Source organism: Enhydra lutris, unplaced genomic scaffold (genome assembly GCF_002288905.1).
Source record: "Enhydra lutris kenyoni isolate GAN:26980312 unplaced genomic scaffold, ASM228890v2 scaffoldscaffold22, whole genome shotgun sequence".
In the NCBI taxonomy this organism is placed as follows: domain Eukaryota; kingdom Metazoa; phylum Chordata; class Mammalia; order Carnivora; family Mustelidae; genus Enhydra; species Enhydra lutris.
The window spans coordinates 19,480,178-19,494,786 of NW_019154106.1; the positions used below are offsets into that span (position 1 = coordinate 19,480,178).

The window sequence follows — 14,609 nt, forward strand, 5'->3', positions numbered from 1 at the left end:
GATCTTCAAATAATTAAGGACTTAACAGTGAGCTCTAGTCTCCCAAAATGTACTCCTGAAAAGGGATATACATTATCAAAGGGAGTATCTGCGAACCAAGATCACTTAAGATTGCTAATCTTAAGTGCTCAAACGATCTTTTCCTATCAAAAAGGCCTTTAGAAGAATGCCCCAAAGTGACAGGTTGGCAAATGTTAAATGTATCCTGACATTTCATTCCCCGTGTTGGTCTAGCTAGCTGTGAGTAAAAACACATCCTTCAAGAAAGTTAAGGTTATCTGTGATCTCTTGAAACCAACAACAAAGAAAAATGACACCTGCATTTTCAAAGGGCCTTGGAATTGTTGATTAAATACATATAATGCAGGGCACCAGGGTGGCTCAGTCGGTTAAGCATCTGCCTTCAGCTCAGGTCATGATCCCAGTGTCCTGGGATTAAACCCCACGTTGGGCTTCCTACTCAGTGGGGAGTCTGCTTCTCTCTCTCCTTCTGCTCCCCCGTTCCTGCTTTCTCTCACTATCTCAAACAAATAAATAAAATCTTAAAAAAATACATATAATATATGATGAGAGGCTACTCCTCAATTCTGTTTTAAGGTATTATTAACTAAGAACGGTTAAGACACCCACTGGCTTAGTCAGGGCCATGTCTTAGTTAAGTACTGAGGTTAGAACACAAGTTCTTGATCTGCAGGTATCGTCAATTTTCTAAGAAGCAAATGCTGCTCTGTCACAGAAAAGTTGGACACATGCCAAACATTTTAAGTGTTTTTTCTTGAATACTATGTCTTAATGAAAACAGTGCTCTGATGAGAAAATAAATTTTTTTCCTAGAAATATTTTGAAGAAAGAAAATGTTTTCAGCTTTACAAGGTAAAATCTGCTAGGCAGGGCTCCCAACCCAGATGTCAAGCCGGGAGCTGCTGCATACACTTTTCCAGGAAAAACAAGTTCAAACTGACACTGCAGCATGAAAGACAGACTGACGCACCGCCAACTTCGAAACAAAGAAGTGTCTTCATAGCCTAGGGGAATCATGTTGACAGAAGTTTCTGGATTTGGCCGAGTCTTCTGGCCCAGATTAAAAAAAAAAAGATATCAAGAGAAAGAGTTTGGCCTAAAGCATTCCATATCTCCCTCCTTCTTACACACAAGTCTATGTTTTTCATATTAAAGTCGTCTTCACAGAACAAGGGGCACGTGCTCTCTATGCTCTATAGCATGAGATATGATTGGAAGTTACACATGCAAGTTCTTGGTCATGGCCTGGAAGGAGAGAAAAACACGTGTCCTCCTCCTGACACATTCCTCCACCTGATGGCTGGATAGATGTGGTGGAAGGAGCTAAAACAACCCACCTGAACTGCAAGCTGAGAGCTGTGTGATAATAGGGGCAGAGCAATGAGGTAAAGAGGCAGGATCCCTAATGACTGGGGAACTACTATGCCAAACCTTGATTTCCTACCCAGCTTTTTATATGAGAGAAAAATACTATTTTATTTAAGCCACTGCTAGGTCTCTGTTACAGCAGCCAAACCACTACTCTAACTAATAAAATTGACCATTTGTGTTGACGAAAAACAAGCGATGGTAACATTTTAAGACTTAAAGATTAAATAACTCCCAAAGCAAACTTAATCAGAGATTATGCTGATAACCCAAATGGCCTCAGTATTTTATAATTTTTTACAACATGCCCCTGTTTCTTCTCTTTTCTAGGTCTGCTGACCCAATTCAGGATATGCCCACAGGGCCTCAAACCCAACTGGATGGAGCCAAATCAGAGAAAAAGCTGATTTCAGGGCGATCCTTTCAACACTGTAGTTATCTCCTCCCTTTTCAGATGAAGTAACTCTTCAAACTTGCCTACACATTTCCTAAGATGTGTCTTTCTATGGGAACACACTGCAATTGCTCAATATATAGCCAACGGAATGTTCAGGTAAATGTGGGACACGGTCAGGTCCAAGTTCAAGTCCCCCAACCATTCCACTCACTAGCAGTGTGATCTCGAGTTACTTCCTTCTCTGCAACGTACATATGGGTTATATAAAGAAGGCATCTACAATACAGATTATTCTATTCTGAATCTCAAACGAGGTAATGTTTATAATGGACTCAGCATAGAGCTTGTCACACAGCAAGCCTCTGAAGAGGAATTAGTGTCCCTTATTGCCAGGAGGCACTACTGTTTCAGGATGCAGTGCCACTAGGCATGTAGGCCTCCTTTAACCATGTCATGTCCGACATAGTTTAGAGCCAAAAATAATGACAAAGTTTGAGGTCATCAAGTTCAAGTGATAACAAGTTTCTGGATAGTTCCACCAATATTGAAAAATACCTCAGTTGGAATGTTCTTGGGGTAATGGAATTGTTCTAAAATTGGATTTGGTGACGATTGCACAACTCTGAATTTATTTACCTTTTAATTATACACTTAAAGTGGACGGATTTTATGGTTTATAAATTATCCTTCAATGAAGTTTTTATTTTTTTATATTTTTTAAGATTTTATTTATTTACTGCAGAGAGAAAGAGAAAGAGAGAGCACGGGCAGGGGGAGAGGCAAAGGGAGACTCCATGCTGAGCAGAGAGCCTGGTGCGGAGCTCAGTCCCAGGATGCCAGGATCATGATCTGAGCCCAAGTCAGACACTTCACCCACTGAGCCACCCAGGCGCACCTGAATGAAATTAAAAAAAAAAAAAAAAAAATCTTAATCAGGGGCGCCCGGGTGGCTCAGTGGGTTAAAGCGTCTGCCTTTGGCTCAGGTCATGATCCCAGGGTCCTGGGATCGAGCCCCACATTGGGCTCTTTGCTCAGCAGGGTGCCTGCTTCCTCTTCTCTCTCCGCCTGCCTCTCTGCCTACTTGTGATCTCTGTCTGTCAAATAAATAAATAAAATCTTTAAAAAAAATCTTAATCATATGAATAAGTTAAAGAGCTGGAATCACAAAACACAGCAGATGTTACTTTATCAAACCCAGGAGAAAAAAGAGCTCTCAAAATGTTCTATGCATATCAACTATGGCCTGAGAAACACAAAACAATAAAAAGAGACATTCTTCAGTTTTGTCGAGGCCACGTTATGTACTTGAACCTGGGCTGGCTGATAGGTGCTCACTACCTAGCCAGAGAATACATGTACATATAAACAAATCATTACAAGACATACCGTGAGTGGTACAACAGAGGTGAGAACAGAGGGCCCTAATGCTTTGGAGAAAAACTCGTTGTCTGGGGAATCAGGTCTAGAGCTTCACAGATTATATTTCAGTTAAGTTCTGAATGAATAAATAGGAATTCATCAGGCGGAAAAAATATTCCAGTAGAAGGAATAGAACACAAAAAGGCAAACAGCTGAAAGAAACTACAATGTATGCCATAGAAATGATGCACAGAGAAAATCTTTTGTTGAACGAGCTTATAAAGAAATTCACGAGCATCCTGTTATATATATGTCACGCAATGTGCGTATCATACCACTTCACGGACAGCTTCCCATGCTAGCGCAAACAGACGTACTTCAGGCATATTAACCATTGTAGAGTATTTTATTGTAAGGATATATTACATGCATTCCTAGCAAAATCTGAAAATATTTTTTATTCAGCGCATTTCCTCAGGGGACCATAATGGTTAGCTGATGTAGGAGGTCCCCAAGCACTCCATGGAGAGAAGTGAGCATTCAGTCCTCCAAGACCTGAGACCACCAGAAACAGGGTAAGCAGATTGATAATAAACACGTTCTCATCCAATGGCAGGGAGGTGTGCCTGCGTGTGCGTGTGCGTGTGCGTACACATGTGCATGCATCTGTGCGTGTATGTACACATGTGCATGAAATGAGACTTGTTAACTGAATAGTAGCTAACTCTTCAGTTCACTGAGGTAGCCGCCAACTGTTTGGCCCTCCTACACAAAAAGAGAGAAAGGATGGGATTTGTAGACAGTGATCAACCTGGAAAACACCCAGCAAAGTCTATAAAATCTATTGCTAAATTCTTTTATTCTGACCAGGGATCTCAGAACTATTTGACTATTAACAAGTGGTTGCACAGAGTTGTAAAGTTTAATTCAGATTTTTTTTCCAAGACATAAATTTACTCTCTTAAATATAATCCAGTAAGAAATACCACACGAGGGGTGCCTGGGTGGCTCTGTGGGTTAAGGCCTCTGCCTTTGGCTCGGGTCATGGTCTCGGTGTCCTGAGATCGAGCCCCTCATCGGGCTCTCTGCTCGGCGGGGAGTCTGCTTCCCCCCACCACCGCCTGCCTCTCTGTCTACTTGTGATCTCTCTCTCTGTCAAATAAATAAATAAAATCTTAAAAAGAAAAAAAAATCACATTAGCTGGGATATCGAAGAAATAGAAATGCATGCATGGGAGCTATTTTTTCCCTTACACTGTGTGCATGTCATACATTAAATGTTTCCTTTCTGAATGGCAAAAAATTATCCACAATCAGAGACAAAGTAAAATCCCATAAAATAGAATCTTATTTATAAAACTACATCAATAGCTAAACATTAAATATTTTCTGGATGGTCTTCGATGTATGGGGACATATTCAAAATATACCTTTCCCCTTCCTGTTTTAGTAAGAAATAACTGACATAAAACATTGTATTAGTTTAAGCTGTAGAGCATAATGATTTGATATATGTATATACTGCAAAAGGATTAACACAGTAAGTTAACATCAAAATTATAGAACGCTGAATGAATTTCTGGGTCATCTTTGCATATGGGCCATGCGAATCTCCATATCATTCCAATTTTAGTGTACGTGCTGCCGAAACGAGCACCAAAATGTATCCTTTATACACATGAATTAAAACTCAAGAAGTTTAGGGGCGCCTAGGTGGCACAGTCAGTTGAACGTCTAACTCTTTATTTTGGTTCAGGTCATGATCTCAGGCTCGTGGGATCAAGCCCACACTGGGCTCCACACCCAGCACATCCCTCTCCCTCTGCTCTTCCTCCTTCTTGCGCACATGTGCTTACTCGCTCTCATTCTCTCAAATAAATAAATAATATTTTTTAAAAACCCAACCCTCAAGAAGTTTAAGTAACTTAACACAAAGAGGAAGGAAGAAGCAGTATTCTTGATGCCTAGCTATTAAAAGGCCAGAAATACTTGTTGAATGCCCAATGACCAAATAATCCATCAAGTCCTCTCATGAAAAATTAAATTCTTTTGCATCGTTCATTGGCTTCTCCTTTTAAATTCTGGCTCTAAACTATTTCTCCTTGTCACAGAAGGGAACATCTTTTTTGATCTGCCAAATAATAACAATACTGAAAAGCCTAAGAAAAGTTAAGTTGAAATCTGCATGTTTTTATAAACCTGATTAATGCCTTCATCTGTTCTTAAATTCTCTTTTCTCCTAATCAGATCCTAATTCATCATAAATTTGACTTCAAGCCTTTTTCATGTATGTGTATACAAATAATTCTTAAAATTCTATGCATAAGCAAAAGAGAGGCTTCACTATGTTCACGTTAAATTAAATTTTTAAAAAATTCTCTTTGACATCAAGTTTTACATAGGATATTTTAACTAAGCTATTAGAAGTCTCATTTTACTTTGTATGCACCGATTGGTATCTTGATATCTGGTTATTTATACTATATACCAAGCGTTTCTGTGAAATCTCACTATCTATCTGAACTCCATTTCACAGCTCACAAGCTGTTTCTGGAGTTAACTCAAAATGCTAATTTTAGGCCATCTGCAGGTGATAATTGCTGTACCAGGAAATTTTTTGTTCCTCTTAAGATATTGCTAAAGTAAGGTTACCATAACTTGTAAGTTCAGTGGCTAAGAATATTAGAAAAATAGCAGTAAATATGGTTTCCAACTTGTTTTTTCCCGTGTTGAAGTTGTTTTTTTTTTTTTTAAAGATTTTATTTATTTATTTGACAGACAGAGATCACAAGTAGGCAGAGAGGCAGGCAGAGAGAGGGGGAGAAGCAGGCTCCCCACCGAGCAGAGAGCCCGATGTGGGGCTCAATCCCAGGACCCTGGGATCATGACCTGAGCTGAAGGCAGAGACTTTAACCCACTGACCCACCCAGGTGCCCCTGAAATTGTTTTCAAAAGTGTACAGTAGGGCGCCTGGGTGACTCAGTGGGTTAAGCCGCTGCCTTCGGCTCGGGTCATGATCTCAGGGTCCTGGGATCGAGTCCCGCATCGGGCTCTCTGCTCAGCGGGAAGCCTGTTTCCCTCTCTCTGCCTGCCTCTCTGCCTACTTGTGATCACTCTCTCTGTCAAATGAATAAATAAAATCTTTAGGAAAAAAAAAAAGTGTAAAGCAAACACTTTAAATTTAGTTCTTTCCTAAAAAGTGATAGAAGTTGTTGCAGTAGTCCCTCTCCAATGAGAGCTTCAAATCTCTCCAAAAAACCCCAGATATTTCCTAGTTTTATATATATATATATATTTGTAACCGTTTCATCAATCCTTACCACAAAAAAAAGTCCCAGAAGCCTAAAATAAAAGGGAGAAAGATCAATACACATTATATTGCACCACTTTGTATGCAAGCTGGCCATACTGTATACAAATACACAAAAATAAATGAAAGTCTTTAGCAATGACAGCTTAATTTAGAAGTCTTTCTGGGGATACCACATAGTCAATTTCAAGAGCAAAATATTTACTGGTATTTATTACCACAGCTGTATATATTTGGGCTGGGAAAATGAATAAGAGGCTGATTTAGCTCATAAAAAAATCAGATCAGTATTATCAGATCATTTAGCTGAGATACCTGACTTAATGCATTGGCTGCCCTAAAAAAAAAAGATCTCTGGAAATGTTATATTAAAATGTAACCATCTTAGTATTCTTAAATATTTCTCCCATTTTTTGGGCAATTATTTGCACTGTTTTCATAATTAGAAAAGCCCCTACAAATAGTGTTATTTCTGAAAGAAATTAACATGAATAATTTTTTTCTTTCACTTCTCTGATATCAGTAATCAAGAGCTCATAGAAGGAATTTTATTTTGTTCCTGAAACCCAATTTAGGGTTCTCTGCATTTTAGTTTATTATGAAAACCTGTACAAGCAAATTATACAAATTATGCAAATTGTTTTACATGCAAGGGATTTAATTTTATAAGCAAATTATTTTTGTATCATGCAACCTCTGGTTTTTGGTCAGTTTCTGTAAAGACTAGGACAAAGAAAACAGTCTGTATTATGCTCAAGAAGACAACCAAAAACCCAAAAGGAAAGATTAAAATTCAAGGTAACTTGACAATAAGGAAGCAAATATTGTCCCCTATATCACCATTGTATATAAATAGGATTTAAAGTGCAACAACTTAACCCTAGAATCTGGGCAAAGCCCCAAGAATCCAGGCTATTCATCTAAATAATTAGGTCATCACACATCACCACTTTGTCCACATCTGCCCTGCCTTCTTGCCCAGAGAAATCTGCTTGGAGTAAACAGGATCTGAATTCAAGCAAATGAAAGTTGAACTCATACAAATTAGAAGAAAGGAGATATAAATGCCTTAAACAAGTTTTCCACCGGAATCATTAACAATGATTTAAAAAATCATAGTCTGATAGTGAAAAGAATCACATAAGTTATGTAACAATGATGTTACACCATGCCTGTTTGGAAGAAATTAGAGGGTGACTCATTGGAAGTCATGCTGGAATGGCACAGCACATATTTCCTTTAGAAACTGTGTAATTTGAGTTCTGTGGTCCCGAGAATACAACTTCATTAGAAATTCTTAGAATGTCACCTGTATGACTAAAGCAATATTTACTGCACAGGGGGTAAAAAGCTTAATCAGGTAAAAAATTTTGAGGGCTTTGAGATCTCCAAGTATTATTTCATTGTCCTCTTTAATAATGTTTTAAGTATGAGGAAGTTAAGAGCCCTCCTTACCATTGCCTCCCCCACCCCATTTTACTTAATCTGAAATTCAACCCCACACCATAAAAAAACACAAAGTTTTTCCTTTCATAATAAATCGTTTTGATGTATGTTAAAATAATTGAACTAAAGAAAAATAAAAGAACTTTCCAGAACAGAGAGGGCTGCATGCCAATGGATAATAATGAATCTAAAGCCATAATCTTTACCTCTAAACAAAAAATTAAAGAACACATATACCACCATTCACCGCCTTTCCAACTTTAGCATATTATGACATGCTAGGAATTTCCATTACTTAAACTTTCCCCAAATAAGCTGACTTCTCAAAAGAGATTTTAGGAGGAGAAAAGAATTTCTAAAGTTCTCAAAGAGATTTTTACATTTTCACCCATATATAAGGGTGGAGATTTTAGGAGGGGAAATAATTTCTAAAATTTTCAAAGAGATTTTTACATTTTCACCCATATATAAGGCATTATAAACTAGCTTTGCTTTGAGCTGGGAAGAACTTTAGAACCAATCTCCAACCACTCACTCGTTTTTCATAGATGAAAGCTATGCAAAGAGTGGTTGTCAGTCCGTCTGGCAAACCCATTATTTTGTAGTTATGCCTGAGGAAGCCCTGTTACTATGACACCCTAAGGGCTAAATGTACCCAATTATTTGGAAATTTTTAGGAGCATAATGATTGTGGCTTTCAAAAAGGATTAAAAGACTCTAGAGACTAACTTGGAATGTCTTCATCTAAAAAGTCCCAGGTGGGGGTGAGGGCTGATGGTCATACTCTCCTTTCCCACAATTTATTAACTTCCCAGTGTCCTTAACTTAAATTCTTGGGGCAGCGTGGAGGAATACATTCTTAGCATAATCCCTAAATTAAATACGATTAGAGGGATGAACAGAGACTCTTCTCATGGATTTCCAAATTATTGGAGGGCTCCCTCTACTGGTACCATGTCCCATGCCAAAGGCAAATGCAGGCAAGAAAAAGGCAACCAATGCTTCTCCTGGGCTTTTCATCCATCCAAACCTTCATTACCTACGCCACGGGCCAGGCATAGCATTCACACTTCTGGCTGAGCCACATACGATGAACACACAGCGGTGGGAGTAGGAAAAAAATAGCTTTTCAAAAGCACGCAAAGCACTCCAAGTGCTTTGATTTCAGATAATAATAGGATGGGAGAGACTGATTGGGTTAAAACCATTCTAACCTTTCAACTCCATCAAGCAGTTATGCAGTTTGAGTACATTGAAGGGCTGGCGTGCAACGCACAGGGGACTGCAAACCCACACGCCTGACAGGCCCGGGCAGGTGACATAAAGGAGCACAGCCTGCCAGACAGCAGGGGAGAGCAGGGACTGCGGTGAGCTGGAGAGGGCGGGCCTCATTACTCCTGGGCCTCACGGGCTTGCTCCTCTGCCTTGCCCCTTCCTGGCATGCGGCGGTTCAGGTCTGCGTTCCCTCATTTTCAGACCTTCCCCAGGAGAAGCTAGATGTTGAGTGTGGGATGTCCCGCTTCTGGAAACATTCCCTGAACCAACTGAGATATGCTGGTAGGGCGCATGCAACAGAGACTATGGGTTTGCAAACTCTGGCCTTGAATCAGAAGGGGAACTCGCCTTTGGCCCATCCCACTTCTGGCCGATCCAAAGATTACAAAGGTCTCACGATTTCCTTGAGTGTAAATACCAACAATGGACCTAAGCTCAGCCTTTTAGGGCCACATACAATAAGTGGGTTCCTTATTCCCAAAGAAAGAGGATTTTCAGTTTTTTTTAAAATTCATTCATTTATTTATTCAAAAGCATTTGTTGGGGGTACCTAGGTGGCTCAGCTGGTTAAGCGTGTGCCTTCAGCTCAGGTCGTGATCCTGGGGTCCTGGGATACAGCCCCGCATTGGGCTCCCTGCTCTGAGGGGAGCCTTCTCCCCGCCACCCCTGCCCCCCCATCTCTATTTCTCGCAAATAAATTTTAAAAATATAAAAACAAAACAAATCAAAAACAAAATCATGTGTCGTATGCCTGCCTTAGGTGAGGCCCAGGGCTAGGGAGTGGCAGAGAACAAAAAGAACGCGGTACCAGCACTCAAGGGGCTTACAGTCTGGAGACAGGCACTAAACTGAACATGACATGCTGAGTGAAGAAAAGCCGTGCTGCGTGTGACGAAACTCCAGGACTGAGAGACCTGGGTGACTCTGGAAGGCTCCCCACGGGCCCCCAAGGACAAAAGACTGTCAGTTGAGAACTGAAAGAGGAGTGGCATGAGTGAAGTGGGAGACAAGGGAGCTTCCACAGAGAGGGAACTGCCTGAGAGGGCACGAGGTTCAAGAGAGTGAAGGTGCCGTGACCTGGATGCAGAGAAGTAGAGGGGCACAGAGCTAAGGGGAGAACTGGAGGGGTGGGCAGCAGCCCCATCAGGTAGCTCCTTCCCTAGAGGTCATATGAAGGAGTCAGGACTTGAGGGCAAGAAGTCCTTGAAGGATCTCCCAGGAAAGTGATATGACTTCATGTAAAAGAACACTTTGGTTGGGGGACGGAGACTGCACTGGAGGGAGACAAGTGGGTGTAAAATGGCTGGTCAGGCTGTTCCAGCAGTTCCCACTGAAAAGTTTAGAGTCTTCAAATTTGGAAGGAATCATGGGGGATGAAAAGAAGTGAGCTGATTTCCAAAATACTAAGGAGGTAGAACTAACTGGCCTTGATTAAGGGTGTGTGTGTCTATGTGTCTGGGTGTGATGTCATGCTTCCTCTCTCCATGCTAAATATGTCTAGTTTTTTCGGCCACTCCTAACAAGACATGGTTTCAAGCCCCCACTTCGGTTGCACATCTGACGAAGGAAAAACTAAATGCTGATCCCCTGTTTAAGACTCTTCCCCAGTCCCAAATAAAACAAACAAAACTCAGTGTACTTCAGTGTAAGTGGAGGTGAATAAATTTTAACTTGGGTCACAGCCCCACCTGCTTCCTTCCTTGCTCTGAGAGAGGTAATAAAGAAGGCTGAATGTTCTCCCCATTTATCAGAATGGCAGCCTGCAGGTTTTCTGAGGAATTCAGGCACAGGCAGGGTCACTACCAACCATCCACCTTCTCCCCTGAAGTCAGTGGCAGCTTCAGGATCCAGGACCATCAGAGGGAACAGGTTTCCCAGCCCTAGGTAAGAACTACAGGTGGTTTGGGTGGTATTGCTTGGGTAGTATTTATCTGAAAAGGAGTGAAGAGCCTATAGTATCTTGAGGTCCTAAAACGGTCATTAAAGGATCTAAGAACCATTAGGCATTAGGCCTGGAGAAGGAAGGCGACTCTGAATCTGACAGATGTTTAAACAAGATGTTTAAACAAACAAATCCGAAACAAACAATGCAAGCAAGATCAGTTTTAGAACTTGTCTTTGACATGGTGTGGAGCTCGGTGTCCTGCCTGTTGGCAACCAGACTTGTATTTGGCTGCCTTGGAGTTGGGGGACGTCTCCCGTTGCCCACGATTTCTGCCATAGTCATCAACAGTCGTACAACAATCTCCTTTGCCAACTCTCAGTATTCTGAGACAGCAAGCCCTCCAGGCATAAAACCGCAGCTATTTTAGAAGAGTCTGGGTCAATATTTGGAGGCTTAATTATCTCTAAACACCACCATATCTGGTCTGAAGGTCACTGTTCTTTTTTTTTTTTTTAAGATTTTATTTATTTATTTGACAGACAGAGATCACAAGTAGGCAGAGAGGCAGGCAGAGAGAGAGAGGAAGGGAAGCAGGCTCCCTGCTGAGCAGAGAGCCCGATGCGGGGCTCGATCCCAGGACCCTGAGACCACGACCTGAGCTGAAGGCAGAGGCCCAACCCACTGAGCCACACAGGCACCCCTGAAGGTCACTGTTCTTGAGGAGAAAAAGACTTACATTAGATTTCAGTCATGGAGCATCTGAAATCATAAGGAAATAAAGCCCCGGCTAGTAGGACCTCTCTTCTAGTGGAAGGCTGATTCACCTGCCAAATGGGTCAACTACAGAGAACTTCCACACCACCCCTCTCTCCAGCTTGGCACTTAACTGCTCAGCAGAGCACAAGAACAAGATGAAATTCACCCCTGAAGGATCTGAGAACAAAACTGTAAGGCAAGCAACAAGGCTTTTAAATACCCCTGGGCTTACTCTGACCGGCAGCTTTATGTCTGCTAAGGGAAAGTCTCATTAAGCGGGGCTCGGACAATGGCCTGGGAGAGCCGAGCTGCACTCTATGATGACATATCAAGGTTAATTGATATGTCAAAACTATTCGGGTTAATGTCTTCCCCAATATTCTTCTGGACCACTCACCACCACTTCCTCTGGTGATGACTCGTCATTTCTCTGGTCAGGATATTTCACTTTGATGATTCTTCTGTAGGAATGTAGAACTTCTGTGACTTTTTATAATCCTCTGACCTCCTAACACAGGAGCACATGGACCAAGCCATAATCCTGGATCTGAGGGATCCAGGTCATTCAGTGCTCATCAACTTGTTGGACTGCCAAGAAGATGCTGGGGCCTTCCCCATCAACCATCTCCAGATTGGGGGAAGAAGCCCAAGGTCACAAGGGGGCACTGATCTCTCTGATCTTTCTAGGCATGCTTCTCGGCCAGCCGGCCCTACTGTATGGTTTGGTGAAGAGATAAAACTTGGGCCAGCACTGATGATGAGAAGAGGCTTTTTTCTTTCTTGTCTAAATCCTTTTTCAATACTTGTGTTATGACATTAGGCAGCAGACACCCAAGCCCTAGCTCTCTTGATGTCCAGTTGCCATAAAATCTTCTAAGATTCTAGAGCCAGACCAATTTTCATCTTCTTTTAAGTTACCCCAGGGCTCTCAACAGAAGTTACATCTCTATAGAAAATGGAGGTCTGGCCGCGGCAACGTAACACAGTCAACTGAAGCACAATTCATCAAAATACACCAGAGGGGACATCACAGCAGCACCGAAGGACACTAAACCTGGGAGCCTTGCGCAGAAAACCTCATCAAGGTGAATGCCCTTTTTTCAGTACAATGAAAATAAACAGAGAGACCATAAAACACAAACGCCATGTCACTCTGCCATTAGACCCACCTTTCTAAAATGTACATCAGATCACACCTTATCTCTGCTCTAAGGCTTCCTATGGCTCTCTCCATCCTTTCGAGCCCAGCACCCCAGCTCTTACACACTTGTGTCCTCACTCACCTTTCTGGCCGCTGGTTGGTCAGCCACTGTACAACCCTCGCCTCCGGCTGCTCGAGTCAAACATTCTCACCCCTGAACATGCCCTAGTCAACTGTGCGGCCAAGATGCCAACCACATGGATCCTGTCTACAGCCCAACAAAGACCATGTTGCTGTCCTGCAGATGGTCTTAGATCCACAACGAATCAAGCAAGAGTTTTGAACTGTTTTTCCACTAAAAGTACACATCACACAGGTAAAGGAATATTCGTGTTTACACTAAAGATAAAGGATGATTATTCAGCTTGACGTAGAAGTGTTTAAATAATAAACTCCCTTAGTGCTTTGTAAATGGGACTTGACTTGCAAAAAATCAGGCTTCCATACAAAAATGTGAAGCCCATATATCAAGCTCCTCTGGCGGTGACACTTGCCACCCATACGGTTCACAGTTGATATGATAGGACATGTTTAATAAGTCACCGTGTGTCCCCCCAACTCATTTCCTGGGAACCAATACATACGCCAACATGAAAAGAGAAAGTGGAAGAGGAAGAATGAAGTAGTGGGAGAAGCATTTTGTGATCTGCCGATATCTTAGGACCGGTGCCTCATTCTTATCTCACTATTGTTGTCAAGAACCTGAAGGGTACTATACAGTACTGTTGGATCTGTACTGCTTTATCCGCAATGCTCCCCCCCCACACGACTCATCTTCAAAGCAGGGACATGAGGTGATCACCAACAGCACACCTGCTCTGTGCTCAGATGCTTCCTGGAGGATGCTGTGTGCAGCTGTGGAGCACAGCAAGCTGACTGGTTCTCATAGGTCAAGGTCAAGGCCCTGGCCTTTTATCATTAGTATTCTGTAGACTGTCAGCCAAAAACACATGTTCTGGGAGACAGAGGAGGTCAGCATTTTATATTATGAAGGAATACAAACATGTAAGTATTGACAAGCAGGACACTGCAGGAGAAAATAAATCCTAACATATCGAGAGTAAAACTTTACACAGCTTATCTCACTGAAGAGTTAAATTTATCAGAGGAGATAAATGTATCAGAAGACTAAATCTGTAGCTAATATCAACAGTTCTATAAAATCAAATTTAAACACTTAAACATAGTTTTCATCATTAACTCATTAAAACACATTATGAAATACATGTACATAGTTTTAACACTCATTATTTTTAGGCATTTGGCCAGATGTACCCAGAAAAGATTATCAAAACAATAGTACACATCAGTCATTTCAAAACCATAAAACAGTGCTCGCTTCGGCAGCACGTATACAAAACCATAAAACATACAAATTATAGACCAGAATGTTAATTTTGATCAAAAAACTTAGCTCGCTAAAAAATAAACTCACATTTTTACTAAAAATCTTTAATAGTAACATTCTTTAGGGTCCTTACCATGATCTGGGTCCTCTTCTAAGTGACTTGCACATGCTACCTTGCTCAATTCCCAAAACACCTCTGTGAGGTAAAGAGATTAACACCCTCAATTTACAGATGAAAAACTG

At 41.4% G+C, this 14,609-nt stretch overlaps 1 protein-coding gene across 1 annotated transcript in view; it reads right to left on the minus strand.

Moving 5' to 3' along the window:
• The window catches only part of LOC111149694 (hydroxysteroid 17-beta dehydrogenase 12), a 171,032-nt gene that overhangs the window by 25,182 nt on the left and 131,241 nt on the right, over positions 1 to 14,609 (minus strand). The gene's annotated exons all lie outside the window — the stretch shown is intronic.